Below are 25,850 nucleotides of genomic sequence, written 5' to 3' on the forward strand. Positions count from 1 at the left end.
GGAGAATTATTTGAACCCAGGAGGCAGAGGTTGCAGTGAACCGAGATTGTGCCACTACATGCCAGCCTGGGTGACAGAGCGAGACTCCATCTCAAAAAGAAAAGAAAGGAAAAGAAGAAAAGAAAAGCACAGCAAAGCAAAGAGAAGAGAAAAGAAAAGAAAAAGCCAGTGCTCACAATGACTTACAAGACTCTACCACATCAAGTCTCCAGTTACATCTCTTAATCCCTCTTCTTAAGAAGAGTGGACCCATCACACATGCTCACATGTATTAGGAGGTTTACATTGGCAGTTCTTTCTGCTAGCAGGGTCTTTCCTAGAGATTCACCTTCCTTAACTCCTCATATACGAAGTCTGTTCAAATATCACTTTGTCAGTGAAGCCTGCTCTGCACCCTACTTTATTTAAAATTGCATTCCTCTACCCTCCCTTACTGCACATTTCTGGTCTCTTCTTATCCTCCCTATTTTTTTCCCATAGGATTTATAACCTATTTTATTACGTACTCTTTATTTTGCTCGTTGCCTGTCTCCCCCTACCCCTACATTTGAATAAAAGCTCTTATGTAAAAAAAAAAAAAAAAAAAAAAAAAGGTTTTTCTCTGTGTTCTTTGTTAATATATATTCCAAGTTCCTGGAACAGTCTAAATAATTAAATAGGCTGTAAATATATGTTGATAGGATTATAGTTCTTTTTTGTTTGTTTCCCTGGAATTTCCAATTGCTGCTTGCTTCTGTTTTACCATGTTCTTTTTCATATTTTATATCTCATTATCCTGTTAAGTTTCCTAGAGACTACTCTTCTTTTTTTTTTTTTTTGGAGGGAGATGGAGTCTTGCTCCGTCACCAGGCTGGAGTGCGCTGGTTCCATCTCAGCTCACTCCAGCCTCCGCCTCCCGGGTTCAAGCAATTATCCTGCCTCAGCCTCCCAAATAGCTGAGATTATAGGCCCACGTCCAGCTAATTTTTTGTATTTTTAGTAGAGACGGGGTTTCACCATGTTGGCCAGGCTGGTCTTGAACTTCTGACCTTGTGATCACCTGCCTTGGCCTCTCAGATTACAGGCATGAGCCACTGTGCCTAGCCGAGACTACACTTTTTGTGACACAAAAGTGAAATTAAAAAATGAAAATACAGTACCAGTAAATGTATTAAATGGTGTTGAACTTTGTTAGTCATTAGGAGAGCAGATAACAATAAGATACTTCATTTTATTTATTTATTTTTTTTGAGACAATTTTGGTCTGTCGCCCAGCCTGGAGTGTTGTTGCGTGATCTCAGCTCACTACAACCACCGTCTCCCAGGTTCAGGTATTCTTGTGCATGATCTTGGCTCACTACAACCTCCGTCTACCAGGTTCAAGTGATTCTTGCGCCCTCAGCTTCCTGAGTAGCTTAGATTACAGATGTGCACCACCATGTCCGGTTAATTTTTGGTAGAAATGAGTTTTCACCATGTTGGCCAGGCTGGTCTCGAACTCTCAACCCCAGGTGATCAGCCCACCTTGGCCTCCCAAAGTGCTGGGATTACAGGCATGAGCCACTGCGTCCGGCCTATCTTTTTCTTACCAAGTTAATGAAAGCTAAATTTTTAAATGAAAAGTAGCACAGTTTCACAAGGGTAAAAGGAGTTACACTTTCATCACTCTTCTTTGGGATTATACGTTGTTACACCTTTTCTGAACAGAAATTTGGAAATGTGAATTAGCCATATCTTTTAAAATATCAACATGAGTGATAATTCCATAATTTATTATAGAACAAAAATATGGAATGAGTCTGAATGGGAAGAGAGAATTATTAAATTGCTCTTTGGTGATATAGTCATGCAGCTAAAATTCTGTGCACCCATTGAAGAAAACGTGGAGAAGTGTAGTGACATGGAAGAAGATTTTTAAAGGGTATTTTTTAGAAAGTATGTTGCTATAAATAAATTTAATGATGATAAGTGTGTATATATGGGGAAAATGGACATGATCACTACTCATTTTTTGTGGTGGGATTGATTTATTTTCTGTGATGAACAAATACTACTTGAATATTTCAGAAGTTATTTCAAAAATACAATTTTTGGATGAGACAGTTTTGAAGGCGACAGCTCTCAAGATAAATACTGAAATAATGTGGATTATATTGTGAGTATTTTTCAGGCATCAAAAATAAGTATAAATGACTAGGTTCTAAGGAGAAATTCTCTCTCATTCTTTCTTTTTTGAGACAGAGTCTTACTCTGTTGCCCAGGCTGGGCAGTAGCACGCTCATGGCTCACTGCTGCATCAAACTGCTAGCTCATGCGATTCTCCCACCTTAGTTCCCTGAGTAGCTAGGACTACAGGTGTGCACCACCACACCTGGCTAATTTTTAAATTTTTTGTAAAGCTGCGGTCTCACTGTGTTGCCCAGGCTGATCTCAAACTCCTGGACTTAAGCCATCCTTCTGCTTCCCTTCCAAAGTGGTGGGATTACAGATATGAACCACCACACCCAGCCATTAGAACATTTGCTTAACTTTGTATTTAATAACCCCTTTATTGAAATATTATTCACAGGCCGTACAATTAGACACTTTAAAGTACAGGCATGCTTTGTTTTTTTTGCACTGCACTTTATTATGCTGCACAGAGAGTGCCTTATGCCAAGCAAGCCTATCAGCACCGCTTTCCCAACAGCATGTGCCACTTTGTCTTTCTGTCACATTTTGGTAATTCTTACAGTATTTCCAACTTTTTCATTATTACTATGTCAGTTTTGGTGATCTGTGATCAGTGATCTTTGATAATACTATTATACATGTTTCAGTTCACCTTGAATTGTGCCCATAGAAGAAAACGAGATAATTATATTGTTTGTGTTTTGATCACTCTACCAACCTGCCATTCCCCTGTCTCTGTCCCACTTATTGGGCCTCCCTAGTCCCTAAGACAAAATATTGAAATTAGGCCAATTGTGCCAGGCGCAGTGGCTCAAGCCTGTAATCCCAGCACTTCGGGAGGCTGAGGTGGGTGGATCATTTGAGGTCAGAAGTTTGAAACCAGCCTGGCCAGCATGGCAAAACCCTGTCTCTACTAAAAATACACAAAATAGCCAGGTGTGGTGGTGCAGGCTTACAAACCCAGCTACTTGGGAGACTGAGGGCATGAGAATCACTTGAACCAGAGAGGTGGAGGTTGCAATGACCTGAGAACATGCCACTGCACTCCAACCTGGGTGAGAGAGTGAGACTCTGTCTCAAGAAAAAAGAAAAGAAATTAGACCAGTTACGTGCACAGTGGCTCACACCTGTAATCCCAGCACTTTGGGAAGCCAAGGTAGGCAGATCACCTGAGATAAGGAGTTTGAGACCAGAATGGCCAACATGATAAAACCCTGTCTCTACTAAAAATACAAAAATTAACTGGGCGTGGTGGCAGGCACGTGGGATCCCAGCTACTCGGAAGGCTGAGGCAGGAGAATCTCTCGTACCCAGGAGGCAGGTTACAGTGAGCTGAGATTATGCCACTGCACTCCAGCCTGAGTGACGGAGTGGGACTCCATCTCCAGAAAATAAAAAAGAAAAAAGAAATTAGGCCAGTTAATAATTGGGCTGGGCTCAGTGGCTCATGCCTGTAATACCAGCACTTTGGGAGGATAAAGAGGTAGGATCACTTGAGGCTAGGAGTTAAAGACCAGTATCTGCAACATAGTGATACCCCATCTCTATAAAAATAAATAAAACTAGCTGGGTGTGGTAGCATGCACCTGTGGTCCCAGATACTTTCAGAGGCTGAGGTAGGAGGATCTGTTGAGCCTAGGAGGTCGAGGTTGCAATGAGTCATGATTGTGCCACTGTATTCCAGTCTAGGCAACAGGGCAAGACTCTGTCTCAAAAATAATAATCATAATAACAAAGAAAAAAACCAAAATCGCCTTCAAGTGTTCAAGTGGAACTTCAAAATCGTTAAGGTGAGTGAAAAAGGTATGTTGAAAGTTGAGATAGGCTAAAAGCTAGGTTTTTTTGCATGTTAGCCATGTTGTGAACGCAAAGGAAAAGTTATTGAAGGAAATTAAAAGTGCTACTCCAGTGAACATACAAATGGTAAGAAAATGAAACAGCTTTATTGCTATAAGGAGAGAGTTTTAGGGGTCAGAATAGAAGGTCACACCAGCCACAGCATTTCCTGAAGGCAAAACCTAATTTTGAACAAGGCCCTAATTCTCTTCAATTCTGTAAACACTAAGAAAGATGAAGAAGCTGTAGAAAAAGTTTGAGTCTACCAGTGGTGGATTCATGAGGTTTAAGGAAAGCAACCATCTCCATAAGGTAAAAGTACAAGGTAGAGGCTGAGGTGGGTGCGATTGCTTGAGCCCAGGCATTTAAGGCTGCTGTGAGCTGTAATTATGCCACTGCACTCAAGCCTGGTTAACAGAGCAAGACCCTGCCTCTTGTGGAGAGTAGAAACAGGCACATTGAAACAGCAAGTGCTTATGTAGAAGCTAAGATAATTGATGAAAATGGCTATGCTAAATAAATTTTCAATGGAGACAAAACAGCCGCCTTCCATTGGCTGAAGATGCCATCTTAAGACTTTCACAGCTAGAGAAGAGCAGTCAGTACCTGGCTTCAAAGGACAAGTTGACTCTCTTCTTAGGGCTAATGCAGCTTGTGACTTTAAGCTGAAGCCAGTACTCATTTACCATTCCAAAAATCTTAAGCCCTCTAAAAATTATGCTAACCCTACCATACCTGTGTCCTAGAAATTGAACAACAAAGTCAGAATGACAACACAACTGTTTACAGCAATGTTTTACTGAATTTTTTTACTCCTTTATCATGTAACTGACATTTTTACTAAATATTTTAAGCCCACTATTGAGATCTACTGCTCAGAAAAAGAAGATTCTTTTCAAAATATTACTTTTCACTGACACCACACCTAGTCACCCAGAGCTCTGATGGAGATGTATAAGGAATTAATGTTTCATGGCTGCAACATCTATTCTGCAGCCCTTGGATCAAAGAGTAATTTCACTTTGTTTTATTTTTATTTTATTTTATTTTATTTTTTCCAGCAGGGTCTCACTCTGTCATGCAGGCTGGAATGCAGTGGCATGATCATGGCTCAATCCAGCCTTGGACCTCCTGGCCTCATGTTATTTCCCACCTCATCCTCCCAAGTAGCTGGAATTAAAGGCATGAGCCACCATGCCCAGCTGATTTCTGTATTTTTAATAAGAGGCAGGGTTTCACCATGTTGGCCAGGCTGGTCTCAAACTCCTGACCTCAAGTGATCCACCCACTTTAGCCTCCCAAAGTGCTGGGATTACAGGTGTGAACCACTGTGCCCTGCCTCAAATTTCAAGCCTTTTTATGAAATACATTTCCTTTTTAAATTTACTTTTTTTTTTTTTTTTTTTTTTGCTTTTTAGAGACAGGGTCTTACTTTGTTGCCCAGGCTGGTGTTAAACTCCTGGGATCAAGCGATCCTCCTGCCTAAGCCCCCCAAAGTGTTAGGGTTACATGTGTGAGCCACCACACCCAGCCAAGAAATGCATATCCTAAGGCTCTTGCGGCCATAGTGTATATATTATTTCCTCTGATGGGTTTGGGGAAAGTAAGTTGAAAACCGTTTGGAAAGGATTGACCACTCTAGATGACATTAGAAACATTCATGGTTCATGACAGAAGGTAAAAACATCAACATTAACAGTAGTATGGGCCGGGTGCAGGGGCTCACACCTATAATCCCAGCAGTTTGGGAGGCTAAGGTGGGTGGATCACCTGAGGTCAGGAATTTGAGACTAGCCTGTGAAACGTGGTGAAACCCTGTCTCTACTGAAAAATACAAAAATTAGCTGGGCGTGCTGGCAGGCACCTGTAATCCTAGCTACTCGGGAGGCTGAGGCAGGAGAATCACTTAAACCTTGGAGGCAGAGGTTGCAGTAAGTTGAGATCGTGCCATTGCACTCCAGCCTGGGTGACAAGAGTGAAACTCTGTCTCAAACAAAACCAAAACAGTAGTTTGGATGAAATTGATTTCAATTATTGGCCAGATGCAGTGTCTCACACCTGTAATCCCAGCACTTTAGGAGGCTGAGGCCAGTGGATCACTTGAGGGCAGGATTTCGAGACCAGCCTGGCCAACATGGTGAAACCCCAACTCTACTAAAAATGTTCATGGATGATTTTGAAAGGTTCAATAATTCAGTAGAGGGAATAACTGCAGGTGTGATAGAAAGAGCAAGAAAACTAAAATTAGAAATGCAGCCTGAAGATGGGATGGAACTGCTGCAATATCAGGATAAACTAAACAGATAATTGGTTTCTTCTTATGGATGAGCAAAGAAAGTGTTTTTCTTTTTTCTTTTCTTTTTTTGAGATGCACTCTAATTCTGTGAAGATGCCGTTAACATTGTTGAAATAACAAAGGATTTAGAATATTATGTAAACTTAATTAAGCAGTGGCAGGATTGGAGGGGATTGACTCTATTTATTTATTTATGAGATGGAGTCTTGCTCTGTTACCCAGGTTGTAGTGCAGTGGCGCGATCTGGGCCCACTGCAACCTCTGCCTCCCAGGTTCATGCAATTCTCCAGCTTCAGCCTCCTGAGTAGCTGGGACTACAGGCACACGCCACCACACCCCACTAACTTTTGTATTTTTAGAGCTGGAGTTTCAGCATGTTGGCCAGGCTGGTCTGAAACTCCTGACCTTAAGTGATCCACCTGCCTCGGGCTCCCAAAGTGCTGGGATTACAGGCATGACCCACCGTGCCTGGCAATTGACTCTAATTTTAAAAGAGGTAATTCTATGGGTCAAATGCTATCCAACAACATCACAGAGGTTCTCACTTTTCACCCAGGCTGATGCAGAGGTGCAATCACGTCTCACTGCAGCCTCAACCTCTGGGACCGAAGTGATCCTCCCATGTCTGCCTCCCAAGCAGCTGGGACCACAGGTATGTGCTACTTAGTCTGGCTCATTTTTAAAATTATTTTTGTAGAGACCGGGTCTCATTATGTTGCCCAGCTGAGGCAAGACCCTTTACTAGCAAAAAGATTGCTGCTTGCCGAAGGCTCAGGTGATTGTTAGTGTGTTTAGCAATAAAGTATCTTTTAATATATGTACTTTTTAAAGGCACAATGCTATTGCACACTTAATAGACTACAGTATAGTGTGAACATAAATTTTTTTTGAGACAGGGTCTCGTTTTGGCACCCAGGCCGGAGTGCAGTAGCGTGAACATGGAGCACTGAAGCTTCACTGTCCCAGGCTCAAGTGATTCTCCCATCTCAGCCCTCTGAGCCACTGGGACTGCAGGCATGTGCTACCACGCCTGGCTAACTTTGTATTTTTTTGTAGATGTGGAGTTTTGCCATGTTGCACTGGCTAGTTTCAAACTCCTGAGCTCAAGCAATCCACCTGCCTCAGTCTCCCAAAGTGCTGGGATTACAGGCATGAGCCTCCGTGCCTGACTGTAAATATAACTTATCTACTGGAAAACCAAAAAATTCATTTGACTAGCTTCATTGCAATACTTGCTTTATTGGGGTGGTCTGGAACCAGAGCCTTCAGTAACTCCCAAGTTGTGCCTGTATACAAGTCAGTGGTTTTTAATATATTCAGAGTTGTACAGCCATCACCACAATTAACTTTAGAACATTTTTTTACCCTCAAACCAAGAACCCAAAAGAGATTCATTAGCAGTCACTCCCCATCTTCCCTGAACCTCCTCAGTCCGAGGCAACCATTAGTCTGCTTTTTGTTTCTGTAAATATTCTGGACATTTTGTATGAACAGAATCACACAATAAGTGATTTTTTTGTGACTGACTTCTTTTAGCCTGTTATCAAGGTTCATATATGTTTTAGCATAAAGTTTTCTCTTGATATTTTTGTTGTTGTTGTTGTTTAAAAGACAGGGTCTTGATCTGTCACCCAGGCTGGAGTGCAGTAGTATAGTCATAGCTCACTACACCCTCGAATGCCTGGCCCTCCTGAGTNTCTTTCTTTTTTGAGACAGTCTTACTCTGTTGCCCAGGCTGGGCAGTAGCATGCTCATGGCTCACTGCCGCGTCGAACTCCTGGCTCACGTGATTCTCCCACCTTAGTTCCCTGAGTAGCTAGGACTACAGGTGTGCACAACCACATCTGCCTAATTTTTAAATTTTTGGTAGAGATGCAGTCTCACTATGTTGCCCAGGCTGATCTCAAACTCCTGGACTTAAGCTATCCTCCTGCTTCCCCCTCAAAGTGATGGGATTACAGATATGAACCACCACACTCAGCCATTAGAACATTTGCTTAACTTTGTATTTAATAACCCCTTTATCGAAATATAATTCACAGGCCGTACAATTAGACACTTTAAAGTACAGGCATGCTTTGTTTTTTTGCACTGCACTTTATTATGCTGCACAGAGAGTGCCTTACGCCAAGCAAGCCTATCAGCACCACTTTCCCAACAGCATGTGCCACTTTGTCTTTCTGTCACATTTTGGTAATTCGTACAGTATTTCCAACTTTTTCATTATTACTATGTCAGTTTTGGTGATCTGTGATCAGTGATCTTTGATAATACTATTATACATGTTTCAGTTCACCTTGAATTGTTCCCATAGAAGATAATGAGATAATTATAAATATTGTTTGTATTCTGATCACTCTACCAATCTGCCATTCCCCTGTCTCTGTCCCACTTATTGGGCCTCCCTAGTCCCTGAGACAAAATATTGAAATTAGGCCAATTGTGCCATGCGCAGTGGCTCAAGCCTGTAATCCCAGCACTTTGGGAGGCTGAGGTGGGTGGATCATTTGAGGTCAGGAGTTTGAAACCAGCCTGGCCGGCATGGCAAAACCCTGTCTCTACTAAAAACACACAAAATAGCCAGGTGTGGTGGTGCAGGCTTACAAGCCCAGCTACTTGGGAGACTGAGGGCATGAGAATCACTTGAACCAGAGAGGCGGAGGTTGCAATGACCTGAGAACATGCCACTGCACTCCAGCCTGGGTGACAGAGTGAGACTACATCTCAAGAAAAAAGAAAACAAAAGAAAAGAAAAAAGAAAAGAAATTAGACCAATTACGTGCACAGTGGCTCACACCTGTAATCCCAGCACTTTGGGAAGCCAAGGTAGGCAGATCACCTGAGATAAGGAGTTTGAGACCAGAATGGCCAACATGGTAAAACCTGTCTCTACTAAAAATACAAAACTTAACTGGGCATGGTGGCAGGCACCTGTGATCCCAGCTACTCGGAAGGCTGAGGCAGGAGAATCTCTCGTACCCAGGAGGCAGGTTACAGTGAGCTGAGATTATGCCACCGCACTCCAGCCTGGGTGACAGAGTGATACTCCATCTCCAAAAAATAAAAAAGAAAAAGGAAATTAGGCCAATTAATAATTGGGCTGGGCTCAGTGGCTCATGCCTGTAATATCAGCACTTTGGGAGGATAAAGAGGTAGGATCACTTGAGGCTAGCAGTTAAAGACCAGCATCTGCAACATAGTGATACTCCATCTCTATAAAAATAAATAAAATTAGCTTGGTGTGGTAGCATGCACCTGTGAGCCCAGATACTTTCAGAGGCTGAGGTAGGAGGATCTGTTGAGCCCAAGAGGTCGAGGTTGCAATGAGTCATGATTGTGCCACTGTACTCCAGCCTGGGCAACAGGGCAAGACTCTGTCTCAAAAATAATATTCATAATAACAAAGAAAAAAACCAAAATCACCTCTAGTGTTCAAGTGAAACTTCAAAATCATTAAGGTGAGTGAAGAAGGCATGTTGAAAGTTGACACAGGCCAAAAGCTAGGTTTTCTCCATCAGTTAGCCATGTTGCGAGTGCAAAGGAAAGGTTATTGAAGGAAATTAAAAGTATTACTCCAGTGAACATCCAAATGGTAAGAAAATGAAACAGCTTTATTGCTGTAGGGAGACAGTTTTAGGGGTCAGAATAGAAGGTCACACCAGCCACAACATTCCCTTAAGGCAAAGCTTAATTCTGAACAAGGTCCTAACTCTCTTCAGTTCTGTAAAGGCTGAGAAAGATGAAGAAGCTGTAGAAAAAAGTTTGAGGCTACCAGTGGTGGATTCATGAGGTTTAAGGAAATCAACAATCTCGATAAGGTAAAAGTGCAAGGTAGAGGCTGAGGTGGGAGGATTGCTTGAGTCCAGGCATTTAAGGCTGCAGCGAGCTATGTATACACCACTGCAGTCAAGCCTGGTTAACAGAGCAAGACCCTGCCTCTTGTGGGGGGTAAAAAAGGCACATGGAAACAGCAAGTGCTTATGTAGAAGCTAAGATAATTGATGAAAATGGCTATGCTAAATAAATTTTCAATGGAGACAAAACAGCCTTCTTCCATTGGCTGAAGATGCCATCTTAAGACTTTCACAGCTAGAGAAGAGCAGTCAGTGCCTGGTTTCAAAGGACAGGTTGATTCCCTTGTTAGTGCTAATGCAGCTTGTGACTTTAAATGAAGCCAGTACTCATTTACGATTCCAAAAGTCCTAAGCCCCCTAAAAATTATGCTAAACCTACCGTACCTGTGCCCTAGAAATTGAACAACAAAGTCAGAATGACAACACAACTGTTTACAGCAATGCTTTACTGAAATTTTTTTACTCCTTTGCCATGCAACTGACGTTTTTACTGAATATTTTAAGCCCACTGTTGAGATCTACTGCTCAGAAGAAAAGATTCTTTTCAAAATATTACTTCTCACTGACACCACACCTAGTCACCTAAAGCTCTGATGGAGATGTATAAGGAGATTAATGTTTCATGACTGCAACATGTATTCTACATCCCTTGGATCAAAGAGTAATTTCGCTTTATTCCTTTTTTTGTTTGTTTGAGGCAGGGTCTCACTCTGTCATGCAGGATGGAATGCAGTGGGGTGATCATGGCTCAATCCAGCCTCGGACCTCCTGGCCTCAAGTTATCTCCTACCTCATCCTCCCAAGCAGCTGGGATTACAGGCATCAGCCAACATGCCAGCTGATTTCTGTATTTTTAATAGAGGCAGGGTTTCACCATGTTGGCCAGGCTGGTCTCAAACTCTTGACATCAAGTGATCCGCCCACCTTGGCCTCCCAAAGTGCTGGGATTACAGGTGTGAGCCACTGTGCCCAGCCTCAACTTTCAAGTCTTACTTTTTATGAAATACATTTCCTTTTTAAATTTACTTTTTTTTTTTCTTTTTAGAGACAGGGTCTTACTATGTTGCCCAGGCTGGTGGTAAACTCCTGGGATCAAGTTATCATCCTGCCTCAGACCCCCAAAGTGTTAGGATTACAGGCGTGAGCCACCACACCCAGCCAAGAAATGCATTTCCTAAGGCTCTTGCTACCATAGCATGTATTATTTCCTCTGATGGGTTTGGGGAAAGTAAATTGAAAACCTTCTGGAAAGGATTGACTATACTAGATGCCATAGAAACATTCACGGTTCATGAGAGAAGGTAGAAATATCAACGTTAACAGTAGTCTGGGCTGGGCACAGTGGCTGGCTCACAGCTATAATCCCAGCACTTTGGGAGGCCAAAGTGGGTGGATCACCTGAGGTCAGGAATTTGAGACTAGCCTGACCAACATGGTGAAACCCCATCTCTACTGAAAAATACAAAAATTAACTGGGCGTGATGGCAGGCACCTGTAATCCCAGCTACTCAGGAGGCTGAAGCAGGAGAATCGCTTGAACCTGGGAGGCAGAGGTTGCAGTGAGCTGAGATCGTGTCATTGCACTCCAGCTTGGGTGACAAGAGTGAAACTCTGTCTCAAAAAACAAAACAAAACAAAACAGTAGCTTGGATGAAATTCATTTCAATTATTGGCCTGATGCAGTGGCTCACACCTGTAATCCCAGCACTTTAGGAGGCTGAGGCCAGTGGATCACTTGAGGCCAGGAGTTCAAGATCAAACTGGCCAATATGGTGAAACCCCAACTCTTCCAAAAATCCTCATGGATGACTTTGAAGGGTTCAATAATTCAGTAGAGGGAATAACTGCAGGTGTGATAGAAAGAGCAAGAGAACTAAAATTAGAAATGCAGCCTCAAGATAGGACGGGATTGCTACAATATCAGGGTAAACTAAAGAGATGATTGTTTGCTTCTTATGGATGAGCAAAGAAAGTGTGTGTGTGTGTGTGTGTGTGTGTGTTTTTGAGATGCAATCTAATTCTGTGAAGATGCTGTTGACATTGTTCAAATAACAAAGGATTTAGAATATTATGTAAACTTAATTAAGCAGTGGCAGGATTGGAGGGGATTGACTCTCTCTATATATATTTATTTATTTATGAGACGGAGTCTCACTGTTTCGCCCAGGCTGGAGTGCAGTGGTGCGATCTCAGCTCACTGCAACCTCTGCCTCTCAGGTTCACTCAATTCTCCAGCCTCAGCCTCCTGAGTAGCTGGGGCTACAGGCAAATGCCACAACACTCCACTAATTTTTGTATTTTTAGAGATGGGGTTTCACTGTATTGGCCAGGTTGGTCTCAAACTCTTAACTTTAAGTGATCCACCCGCCTTGGGCTCCCAAAGTGCTGGGATTACAGGTGTGAGTCAGTATGCCCAGTGATTGACTCTAATTTTAAAAGAGGTTATTCTGTGGGTCAAATGCTATCAAACAGCATCACAGAGGGTCTCACTTTTCACCCAGGCTGATGCAGAGGTGCAATCACATCTCACTGCAACCTCAACCTCTGGGACCGAAGTGATTCTCCCATGTCTGCCTCCCTAGTAGCTGGGACCACAGGCATGTTCTACTTAGTCTAGCTCATTTTTAAAATTATTTTTGTAGAGACTGGGTCTCATTATGTTGCCCAGGCTGAGGCAAGACCCTTTACTAGCAAAAAGATTGCTGTTTGCTGAAGGCTCAGGTGATCGTTAGTGTGTTTAGCAATAAAGTATTTTCTAATATATGTACTTTTTAAAGACATAATTCTATTGCATACTTAGTAGACCACAGTATAGTTGAACATAACTTTTTTTTTGAGACAGGGTCTCACTTTATCACCCAGGCCACAGTGCACTAGCATGAACATGGAGCACTAAAGCTTCACTGTCCCAGGCTCAAGTGATTCTCCCATCTCAGCCCTCTGAGCCACTGGGACTGCAGGCATGTGCTTCCACGCCTGGCTAATTTTTGTATTTTTTTGTAGAGATGGGGTTTTGCCATGTTGCGCTGGCTGGTTTCAAACTCCTGAGTTCAAGCGATCCACCTGCCTCAGCCTCCCAAAGTGCTGGGATTACAAGCGTGAGCCACCGTGCCTGACTGTAAACATAACTTATCTACTGGAAAACCAAGAAATTTGTTTGACTAGCTTTATTGCAGTAGTTGCTTTATTGGGGTGGTCTGGAACCAGAGCCTTGAGTAACTCCCAAGTTGTGCTTATATACAAGTCAGTGGTTTTTAATATATTCAGAGTTATACAACCATTACCACAATATATTTAGAACATTTTTATCACCCTCAAACCAAGAACCCAAAAGAGATTCATTAGTAGTCACTCCCCATCTTCCCTGAACCTCCTCAGTCCTAGGCAATCATTAGTCTGCTTTTTGTTTCTGTAGATAATCTAGACATTTCATATGAATGGAATCACACAATAAGTGTTTTTTTGTGACTGACTTCTTTTAGCCTGTTATCGAGGTTCATGTATGTTTTAGCATAAGGTTTTCTCTTTATATTTTTGTTGTTGCTGTTTAAAAGAGAGGGTCTTGATCTGTCACCCAGGCTGGAGTGCAGTGGTACAGTGCTCACTAAACCGTTGAATGCCTGGCCCTCCTGAGTAGCTGGGATAACAGTTAGCTGTGATAACAGCTACTCAGCTGTTATCCTGCTTTGGCTTCCTGAGCAGCTGGGATAACAGTCATGTACCACTGTGCCCAACTTGAAAATATGTATGTTAATGACTTTTTCGCCACTGATATATTTATTTTATAGATAGGGATGAGGAAGAAATGACCAAATGAGATGACAAAAAAGATATCAACAGACACTGCAAGGAGAGGCCCTCTAAAGATAAGGTGTTTATTGAATACTGTATTCTTTATAATACGGTGATATCTTACATCATCTCAACATAACACAGTTGTGAAGTTTATTTGTCTTTATACATCTAAATTACCACTAAGTAAAATTCCGTCAGTTGTTTTTTTCTGGCTATGTCAAATAACTAGTATGTCTGATTCCTTTCTCTCATATTCATACACCAAATTAACTCATTTTAGCTAGGATGAAGCAAATATCTTTAACAAGATTATTGCTATTTTATGCACAGTCTCTGTTTCTCACTTTTGAGGGGTAAAAAATGTGAATACTATGTCTTCTACTTCTCCATTTTCTTAGGAAAAAAAGACTCAAGTGATCACAATTAACAGAAATCTGTTAATGGCTTTTGTTTATTTGATCAGTCATTGTGGTTACCTTCTTGAAAAGGATTTGGAAGAAATACTTTACACTCCTGGACTACATCTTTCTCGGGCTCAGGTAATCTATCTTGTGAATATTTAAAAGGAAAATGTTGTTTAGTAACTTTTCAAAAAGTTACCTTTTCCAGTGGAAAGTTAAAAGGGCCGGGCACGGTGGCTCATGCCTGTAATCCCAACACATTGGGAGGCTGAGGTGGGTGGATCATGAGGTCAGGAGATCGACACCATCATGGCTAACACCATGAAACCCTGTTTCTACTGAAAATACAAAAAATTAGCCAGGCATGGTGGTAGACGCCTGTAGTCCCAGCTACTCGAGAGGCTGAGGCAGGAGAATGGTGTGAACCCGGGAGGCAGAGCTTGCAATGAGCCAAGATCGCGCCACTGCACTCCAGCCTGGGCGACAGAGGGAGAGTCCATCTCAAAAAAAAGAAAAAAAAGAAAAGAAAAAAAGAAGAAAGAAAAGTTAATAGAACCTCTGTTGACTTTTTTATGTATTAAAGCAATACAAGGGCCGGGTGTGGTGGCTCACGCCTGTAATCCCACCAGGTTGGGAGGCTGAGGTGGGCAGATCACTTGAGGTCAGGAGTTTAAGACCAGCTTGGCCAACATAGCAAAATTCCTTCTCTACTAAAAATACAAAAATTAGCTGGGTGTGGTGGCACGTGCCTGTAATCCCAGCTACCTGGGAAGCTGAGACAGGAGAATCTCTTGAACCCAGGAGGTGGAGGTTGCAATGAGCCAAGATAGCACCACTGCACTCCAGCCTGGGTGACAGAATGAGACTCCATCTCAAAAATAAATGAATGAATGAATAAATAAATAAATAAATGCAATATAACACAAGCCAGTTTTAAAACACTTCCCTTCTCCCTTTCCCTCTGTTTCTACTGCTTATAATAACTATAATATATAAAATTCTAGATCCTTTTGTAAGGAGCTCAGTTCCATTTTTATAGACAAAACATGGAATTATTCTGTACATTTTGACTGGCTTTTTTTTTCATTCCACAGTATTCTATAGATACATTCTGCCGTGAAACTAGAGACCTGCCTCATTCTTTTAATGGCTGTGCAGTACCCATCATATAGATGTACCATCATTGACCTATCTAGTCTCCGTTGCTGGTGGTTTTCATTTCTTGGATTTACCAACTATGCTATAATAAATCATCCCTGTGCATAAATTTTTATCAATGTTATACTTTTTAACAATAAAGTTTTTTTTTTTTTCAAAAGTAACTTGGATCTTACTCAGTTCCATGGATATCCATCATAAGTGAAAATTACAGCTGGGCATGGTGGCTCACACCTGTAATCCCAGCACTTTGGGAGGCTGAGGTGGGTGGATCACCTGAGGTCAGGAGTTCAAGACCAGCCTGGCTAACATGGTGAAACCCCATCTCTCCAAAAATACAAAAATTAGCTGGTTATGATGGCGGGTTCCTGTAATCCCAGCTACTCTGGAGGCTGAGGTAGGAGAATTGCTTGAACCCAGGAGGTGGAGGTTGTAGTAAGCCGAGATCATACCACTACACTCCAGTTTGGGTGACAGAGCAAGATTCTTTCTCAAAATAAAGTGAAAATCATAAATAATTGTTGTAAGAGAATCAAGAAATGTATTTTCATCTCTTTATTTTGTTCACTTGCATGCATAACAGGTAAAGAAGCTGCTTCATAAAGTAGTGCTCTGTGAATCTTGCTTTTACTGGAAATTAACAGACACCACAAATGATGAAGAGAACCATGAAGAGTCTGAGTCATTGCCGGAAGATATGCTAGGTCTGAGCATACTAAGGTTTTGCTTTTTAATAAATGTACTAATTAAATGTAATTAAAGATGAAAAATAACTCACTAAAATATGATATATTTTATATTATAGGGAACAGATTATTACTTCCAATACCAACAGTAAAGCGGGAATCAAATGTGGAAGAAAATGTTGACCTCATTGTGTACAATGGTGCAATGGTAGATGTAGGAAACCTCTTGCAAAAAATGGAAAAGAGCGAAAAGTTTAAGAGCGGAGGTAGAAGAGAAGCTGCAGTTACTAGAAGAAAAAACAGGTAAGGGTCAGCATTGGATAGGTTCATACTTTTAGCACCCTGCTGAGACATGTATATGTTTATGTATGTACATACACATCTACGTACCTATGCATGTATTTGCATATGCATACCACATATTTTCATCGAAGTACATAAGGAACTTTTACCATTTATTTTTATTTTTATTTGTTTTTAAGACAGGGTCTCACTCTGTCATCCAGGCTGGAGTGCAGTGGTGCAATCTCAGCTTACTGCAACCACTGCCTCCTGGGTTCAAATGATTCTCCCACCTCATCCTCCCAAGTAGCTGGGATTACAGGCATGCACCACCATGACCAGCTATTGTTTGTATTTTTAGTAGAAACGGGATTTTACCATGTTGGCGAGGATGGTCTCAAACTCCTGACCTCAAGGGATCGCCCACCTCGGCCTCCCATAGTGTTGGGATTACAGGCATGAGCCACTGCACTCTGCAAGGAACTTTTCATTATTTCTGGTTCAGGTTATAAAATTGCTTAGCTTTATCTGAATCTTAGGTCTTCATGTGCATCTCAGGTTCATTGTTATCTGTTGCATCCTTTTAATCATCTTCTAGTTCCACTGTTTTTTTTTTGTTGTTGTTGTTGAGATGGAGTCTCACTCTGTCATCCAGGCTGGAGCACAGTGGGGCTATCTCGACTCACTGCAACCTCTGCCTCCTGGGTTTGAGCGATTCTCCTGCCTCAGCCTCCTGAGTAGCTGGGACTACAGGTGTGCCACCACGCGTGGCTAATTTTTTGTATTTTTAGTAGAGACAGGGTTTCACCATGTTAGCTAGGATGGTCTCAATCTCCTGACCTCGTGATCTGCCCACCTCAGCCTCCCGAAGTGCTGGGATTACAGGCATGAGCCACTGTGCCTGGCCTCCACTTAGTTTTTACTAGTCTGTGTTCTCTAATCTATACAATCATCTAAAAATAGAACATATGTTTTAAAATAATACAAGTTAAAAATTTAAATGAAACAGGGCAGGCACGGTGGCTCCCGCCCGTAATCCCAGCACTTTGGGAGGCCAAGGTGGTGGATTGCCTGAGGTCAGGAGTTCAAGCCCAGCTTGACCAACATGGTGAAACCCCGTCTCTAAAAATACAAAAATTAGCTTTGTGTGGTGGCATATACATTTGTCCCAGCTACTCAGGAGGATGAGTCACAAGAATTGCTCGAACATGGGAGGCAGAGGTTGCAGTGAGCCAAGATCATGCCACTTTGCTCAAGTCTGTGCAACAGAGTGAGACTCGGTCTCAAAAGCAAATAAATAAATAATGAAATGAATATTGCAGTGTGCTTCATGACTAATGAAATTGACAGATATTGTCATTTTATGGAATTCTATCAGTTTTTTATTTTGACAGCTTAGATATTTTAACCTCAAAGTTAAATTGGAAATTTTAGGGAGTAAAATGTTACTTTTTGGATTTTTTTAAACAGATGAAGATGAAAAAACCATGTTAAATTTGGAGAATTCCAGCAAAAGCCTCTCTGGTGAACTCAGAGAAGTTAAAAAGGACCTTCATCAGTTACAAGAAAACTTAAAGATTTCTGAAAACATGAATTTACAATTTGAAAACTAACTGAATAAGACAATCAGAAACTTATCTATGGTAATGGATGAAACCCACACTGTTCTCAAGAAGGTGAGAAATTTTCTACTTTTAACATTTTCATAGTTTTTAAAACCTAACTCTGGTGTTTTAAATGTATTTTAATGTTATTAAACTCTTAGTGATTATTCCAAAAGCAAAAATAATGATAGCATTCTGTCCTTCCTGAGATTAGTCAAAAGTGATTCCAGGCCGGGCATCGTGACTCACACCTGTAATCCCAAAACTTTGGGAGGCCAAGGCAGGCAGATCACCTGAGGTCAGGAGTTCAAGTCCAGCCTCGCCGACATTGTGAAACCCCATGTCTACTAACAAAAAAAAAAAAAAAAAAAAAAAAAAAGCCAGACATGGTGGCAGGCACCTATAATCCTAGCTACCTGGAAGGCTGAGGCAGAGGAATCCCTTGAACCTGGGAAGTAGAAGTTGCAGTGAATCTAGATTACACCACTGCACTCTAGCCTGGGCAACACAGTGAGACCTCGTCTTAAAAAAAAAAAAAAAAAAAGTGATTCCCAAAAGATGTTGTTTTTCTAAAACGTAGTTGGAATGTCAACATGATTTAAGTGTACAGACTTCTTGAAGCAAGTTTCATTTATATTTCTTTTAATCCAGAGTGTAAGTTTGAACTAAACCATTCACTTCACTTCTCTGTGGTTTGTTGTTATTGTTGTTGTTGTGCTTTTTGGTTTTTTGTTTCGTTTTGTTTTTTTGAGACAGGGTCTTGCTCTTTTGCCCAGGCTGGATTGTTAGTGGTGCTATCTTGGCTCCCTATGCTAAGTAGCCCGCCTATCTTGGCCTCTCAGAGTGCTGAGATTACAGGCATGAGCCACTACACCTGCCCCATTCACTCCATTTTTAGACCCCATTTATTCTCAGGCAGAATTTAGGTAAATGCTTTGTCACCATTAATTTTAAGAGATTAAAATTAATTTACTGTTCTTTATCACTAGAAAAAAGTATACCAAAGTGAATATCATTGTACTCTAATACCAAAGTAACACTTAAGAAAATCTAATAAAGTGTATTTTTTCCTTCTCTATTGTCTTATAGGATAATGTAAAGAATGAAGACAAAGATCAAAAATCCAGGGAGAATGGTGCAAGTGTATGATAAAATCTATGAGTGATGAGAAATGGTGTTAAATAATGTAATATATAAAAATCATAATATAAGAATGTTTGAAGGTGATGTACGTTTGATTTTAGTAGTATAAATGTCGTTTAGTTCAAATGATGTATAAAGTTTTATGAATGTTAATTTCTGCTTCTGAAAATTGCATGTAATTCCTAGCCTTCAAATTATTAAACACTCCTTGAGTGAAATAATTTTGAATTGCAAAGTGTTTTAGGATGAACTTTGTTATAGTTTTAACTCCAATAAAGTTCATCAGTTTAATTTACTGTAGTATTTAATTACCAAATTTCTTCTATTGAAATGCCTAGAAATTTTTAATTTTATTTATAGAATTATTAGGTTTTAAAATTTTCAGTTCTTCTGTTAAAATTTCAGTCAAAATCATAAAGTAGCATGATGCTTAATTTTTGCATGATTTTCGAGACATGTTTTTCTTACTTATCACCAAAAAATCCCGTCTTGATCAGTCTCTAAAAGCATTCATTAAAAATTCAGTTTAGGCCAGGCGTGGTGGCTCACGCCTGTAATCCCAGCACTTTGGGAAGCCGAGACAGGTGGATCACCTGAGGTTAGGAGTTTGAGACCAGCCTGGCCAACATGGTGAAATCCCCTCTCTTCTAAAAATAAAAAAATTAGCTGGGCATGGTGGTGGGTGGTGCCTGTAATCCCAGCTACTTTGAAGGCTGAGGCAGGAGAATCACTTGAACCCAGGAGGCGGAGGTTGCAGTCACCCGAGATGGTGCAACTGCACTCCAGCTTGGGTGAAAAGAGTGAAACTCCATTAAAAAAAAAAAAATCTGTCTATCCAAAAGACAGTATATCAGAGAGAAAGAAGCAACTGAGAACTAGTACTGTTCTTATATGCATTAGACTTTACATAATATTAGTTGTCCTGATGTCAATGCTACTGCTTTCAATTAATTTTTCTACTTCCCCAGAATAGCATCTATATTGCTTTTAATTTTGAGGGTTTAAAAAATAATGCAGTGTATGTCAAATGTACAGTTTAGTACCAAGCCAGTAGATGTCAGTATGATGGCTTAACTTAAGTCTTCTTTAATTAAAGATAATTTTTAAAATTAACCTGTGTACTTCCTTCAGAATTTTAGTGGATACATGATGTGACTTAATTGTACAGTAAAAACAGTGGGAAATATGAGAGGTTCTCAACAGAGGGTGAATTTATCCCTTAGAGGACATTTTTTTTGGTGCCACAATTGGGTGGGTGCTGCTGGCATCTAGTTGGTAGAGGCCAAAAATATCACTAAACATCCTTTGTTGCAGAGGACAGCCCCCCACAACAAGGAATTATCCAGCCAAAAATGTCAATAGTGTCCAGTTTCAGACACCCTGCTCTAAAGGAATGTAAGGTTTTTTTGTCTTCCAAGTTTTACTAGTGAAAACTTAATGGAATCCATAAGAGATTATTAATATTTTTGTATTTAAATAACTTTTACTGGAATGTTTCACTGTCATGTAAACATATGGTGCATTAGAGTGGTTTTTTTTTTTTTTTTTTTTTTTTTTGAGGTCGAGTCTTGCTCTGTTACCCAGGTTGGAGTGCAGTGGCGCGATCTCAGCTCACTGCAACTTCTGCCTCTGCTTCCCCTACTGTAGCCTCCCAAGTGGCTGGGATTACATGCGTCTGCCACCATGTCCAGCTAATTTTGTATTTTTAGTAGGCATGAAGTTTCACCACATTTGCCAAGCTGGTCTCAAACTCCTGACCTCAGGTGATCCACCCACCTCGGTCTCCCAAAGTGCTGGGATTACAGGCATGAGCCACTGTGCCTGGCCTAGAGTTTATTTTATTTCATTTTGTTTTATTTTATTTTATTTTGTTAGAATAATGGCTAGGAGTTCCAAATAGGTGAATATGAAAATGTAAAGTGACATTTATATGTGACTTAGGTTAAATGGAATTCACATGGCAGTTACTAAACAATGGATTGTATATCTGAAAGTCCTTTAGACCAATTTTTGTCTTAAGTTACTGTTTATAGTCACATGGCTTGTTGACCTTCTCCAAAACCAGATTAGAGATTGATTTATAATTATTATATAATTATGAGATAAATATTTCCTTCACCTTTTTTTTTTTTTTTTTTTGAGACGGAGTCTCGCTCTGTCGCCCAGGCTGGAGTGCAGTGGCCGGATCTCAGCTCACCGCAAGCTCCGCCTCCCGGGTTCACGCCATTCTCCTGCCTCAGCCTCCCGAGTAGCTGGGACTACAGGCGCTGCCACCTCGCCCGGCTATTTTTTGTATTTCTTAGTAGAGACGGGGTTTCACCGTGTTAGCCAGGATGGTCTCGATCTCCTGACCTCGTGATCCGCCCCTCTCGGCCTCCCAAAGTGCTGGGATTACAGGCTTGAGCCACCGCGCCCGGCCTCTCCTTCATCTTTAAGGTGAGATGAAACAGTTGTTGAAAATGGGTTTTTTCCTTCTTTCTTTCTTTAATTCTTTTTTTCTTTCTTTCTTTCCTTCTTTCTTTCTTTCTTTTCCTTTTTTTGAGATAGAGTCTCTCTCTGTTCCCCAGGCTGGAGTGCAGTGGTACCATCTAGGCTCACTGCAACCTTTACCTCCCAAGTTCAAACAATTCCGGTGCTTCGGCCTCCTGAGTAGCTGGGATAACAGGCATGCACCTCCACACCCAGCTAAGTTTTTTGTATTTTTAGTAGAGATGGGGTTTTGCCATGTTGGCCAGACTGGTCTTGAACTCCTGGCCTCAAGTGGTCCACCATGGCCTCCCAAAATGTTGGGATTATAGGCATGAGCCATGGTGCCTGGCTTGCAAAATGTTTTTTTTTTTTTTTTCCCAAGGAATAATCTTGAAGATAAATTTTAAACTAAAAGACAGTAATGATAGTAAAAGACAGTAATGATAGAGTTCCTTGAAAATAGTATATTGTTAATAAGAAACATTATATAAAGTACATTTGTGAGGCTTTTTTTCCTCCAGATAAATTTAAATCAGAATAAAATTGGGATGACAAAGACTGAACCTTTCAATCATATTGTTCCTTGGGGGTACATTTCTTATAAAATAATACCTTTGGAAGTAGAAATTGAGATGACTAAGGAAAAAAGCAGTTTGCACACAGAAAAATTGATTTTGGCCGGGCACAGTAGCTCATGCTTGTTAATTCCAACATTTTGGGAGGCCAAGACCAGTGGATCACCTGATATCAGGAGTTCAGAACCAGCCTGGCCAACATAGTGAAACCCCACCTTTACTAAAAATACATTAAAAAAAAAAAAAAAAATTAGCCAGGCATGGTGGTGGACATCTGTAATCCTAGCTGTCAAGCCTCTGAGCCCAAGCCAAGCCATCTCATCCCCTGTGACTTGCACATATGTGCCCAGATGGGCTGAAGTAACTGAAGAATCACAAAAGAAGTGCAAATGTCCTGCCCCACCTTAAGTGATGACATTCCACCACAAAAGAAGTGAAAATGGCCGGTCCTTTCCTTAAGCGATGACATTACCTTGTGAAGTTCCTTTTCCTGGCTCATTCTGGCTCAAAAAGCTCCCCCACTGAGCACCTTGTAACCCCCACTCCAGCCCACCAGAGAACAACCCCCCTTTGACTGTAATTTTCCTTTACCTACCCAAATCCTGTAAAACAGCCCCACCTTTATCTCCCTTCACTGACTCTCTTTTCGGACTCAGCCCACCTGCACCCAGGTGAAAAGAGAGTCAGCGAAGGGAGATAAGGGTGGCGCCGTTTTATAGGATTTGGGTAGGTAAAGGAAAATTACAGTCAAAGGGGGGTTGTTCTCTGGCGGGCAGGAGTGGGGGTTACAAGGTGCTCAGTGGGGGAGCTTTTTGAGCTAGGATGAGCCAGGAAAAGGAATTTCTTTTTTTTTTTTTTTTTTTTTTTGAGACGGAGTCTCGCTCTGTCGCCCAGGCTGGAGTGCAGTGGCCGGATCTCAGCTCACTGCAAGCTCCGCCTCCCGGGTTCCCGCCATTCTCCTGCCTCAGCCTTCCGAGTAGCTGGGACTACAGGCGCCGCCACCTCGCCCGGCTAATTTTTGTGTTTTTAGTAGAGACGGGGTTTCCCCGTGTTAGCCAGGATGGTCTCGATCTCCTGATCTTGTGATCCGCCCGTCTCGGCCTCCCAAAGTGCTGGGATTACAGGCTTGAGCCACCGCGCCCGGCCAGGAAAAGGAATTTCACAAGATAATATCATCGCTTAAGGCAAGGACCGGCCATTTTCACTTCTTTTGTGGTGGAATGTCATCGGTTAAGGCGAGACAGGGCATTTGTACTTCTTTTGTGATTCTTCAGTTACTTCAGGCCATCTGGGCGTATAAGTGCAAGTCACAGGGGATGCAATGGCTTGGCTTGGGCTCAGAGGCCTGACAATAAGAGTTTGGAAAATTGATACAGCAGTTAGTAATCTAAGCTTCATGGAAAAATTGGTCATCTCATGTTATTTTCCCCATTCTAAAGATGAGAAAATGCAACTAAAGTAAAAAAGTTCACCTTCGTGGCCCCCAGATAAATGGTAAAGGGCTTAATATTTCTCATCATCTGGCTTCACTAAAACCTCAGATCCACTTCCTAATTGAACCTGTCCTCCCAGTCTTTTTATTAAAGTGTGTTTCCAAATGCAGCTGATTGGTTGTCTCTAGCCTTTCTGTTTGCCTTCAGGCAGGGAAAGAGCAGAATCTACTGTTAACATGTAAAGAATTCATATTTCATGGCCATTCATTTTCTTTTTTAAATAGACATATTTTTAGCCAGTCTTGGCCACACAAAGTCCACTGGCTATTTCTGGCTATAACATAAATATTTAATTAAATGAAAAAAAAACTACTTTGAGGCATTCTTTTATAAGGCATGAACTATACTAGCTTTGTGCTACACTTTTGCAATTTCCCAAATCCATCTGATACTTATCCCAGAGTTTTTGTCAGCTTGGAAAGCTTAGGAGGCATATTCACCTGGGTTTTAGAAATGTTTCCAGGAGGCTGGGCATGGTGGTGTGCCTGTAATCTCAGCACTTTGGGAGGCTGAGGCGAGTGGATCATGCAGTCAGTAGTTCGAGACTAGCCTGAGCAACATGGTGAAATACTGTCTCTACTAAAAGTACAAAAATTAGCCGGACATGGTGGCAAGCACCTGTAGTCCCAGCTACTTAGGAAGCTGAGGCAGAAGAATCGTTTGAACCTGGGAGGTGGAGGTTGCAGTGAACCAAGATCATGCCATTGCACTCCAATCTGGGCAACAGAGCGAGACTCCATTTCAAAAAAAAAAAAAAAGACAAAAGAAATGTTTCCAGGAGACGAGTGTGCAATCTTTGACTTACTATTTCTAGAAGAGAATCATCCAACCAACTGCCATTATAAGAATCTGGATTTGCAGTTAGGCGTAGTGGCATGCACCTGTAGTCCCAGCTACTTGGGAGGCTGAGGCAGGAGGATCACTTGAGTCTAGGAGTTCGAGGCTGACGCACACCATGATTGCACCTGCGAATAGCCACTGCACTCCAGCCTGGACAGCATAATATAACCTAATCTCTTTAAAGAAAATCAGAATTTGGAATAAAATGAGAAGTCTGATATTCCAAAGCTAAGCCTTCAACTCCACAGTTTTTTTTTTTTTTTTTTGAGACGGAGTCTCGCTCTGTCGCCCAGGCTGGAGTGCAGTGGCGGGATCTCAGCTCACTGCAAGCTCCGCCTCCCGGGTTCACGCCATTCTCCGGCCTCAGCCTCCCGAGTAGCTGGGACTACAGGCGCCCGCCACCTCGCCCGGCTAGTTTTTTTTTGTATTTCTTAATAGAGACGGGGTTTCACCCTGTTAGCCAGGATGGTCTCGATCTCCTGACCTCGTGATCCGCCCGTCTCGGCCTCCCAAAGTGCTGGGATTACAGGCTTGAGCCACCGCGCCCGGCCCAACTCCACAGTTAATTTGTTTCTGCTATAAGGTTTGGTCATGTTTAGTAGATGGGACCTCCAGTAGTCTGCAGATAAAGATCACCTTGGGAAACTGGAGCCTGGAGGTAAAATCTATGATTCACAAACTTCTTGCTTTCCCAGGCTTTTAGTGTTGCTTCAGCAGTACTCTTATTTTAAATTATTAAGGATTTGTTGTAAATAAATTATCACTTAAAGATTTTTCTGGCTGGTCGCGGTGGCTCATGCCTGTAATCCTAGCACTTTGGGAGGCCAAGGTGGGCGGATCACGAGGTCAGGAGATCGAGAGGATTCTGGCTCATGTGGTGAAACTCTGTCTCTACTAAAAATCTCATCATCTGGCTTCACTAAAACCTCAGATCCACTTCCTAATTGAACCTGTCCTCCCAGTCTTTTTATTAAAGTGTGTTTCCAAATGCAGCTGATTGGTTGTCTCTAGCCTTTCTGTTTGCCTTCAGGCAGGGAAAGAGCAGAATCTACTGTTAACATGTAAAGAATTCATATTCTTGGCAAAAATTAGCCAAGCGTGGTGGTGGGCACCTATAGTCCTAGCTACTCAGGAGGCTGAGGCAGGAGAATGGCGTGAACCTGGGAGGTGGAGCTTGCAGTGAGCTGAGATCATGCCACTGCAGTCCAGCCTGGGCAACAGAGCGAGAATCTGTCTCAAAAAAAAAAAAAAAAAAAAAAAAAAAAAA

General features: G+C 41.6%; 1 pseudogene; it reads left to right on the forward strand.

Moving 5' to 3' along the window:
- LOC112632432 overlaps positions 1 to 19,212 on the forward strand; it is a 66,792-nt pseudogene extending 47,580 nt beyond the window's left edge.
- The last annotated feature ends 6,638 nt before the right edge of the window (positions 19,213 to 25,850 follow it).

The sequence above is a fragment of the Theropithecus gelada genome, chromosome 10, assembly GCF_003255815.1.
Source record: "Theropithecus gelada isolate Dixy chromosome 10, Tgel_1.0, whole genome shotgun sequence".
Classification (NCBI taxonomy): domain Eukaryota; kingdom Metazoa; phylum Chordata; class Mammalia; order Primates; family Cercopithecidae; genus Theropithecus; species Theropithecus gelada.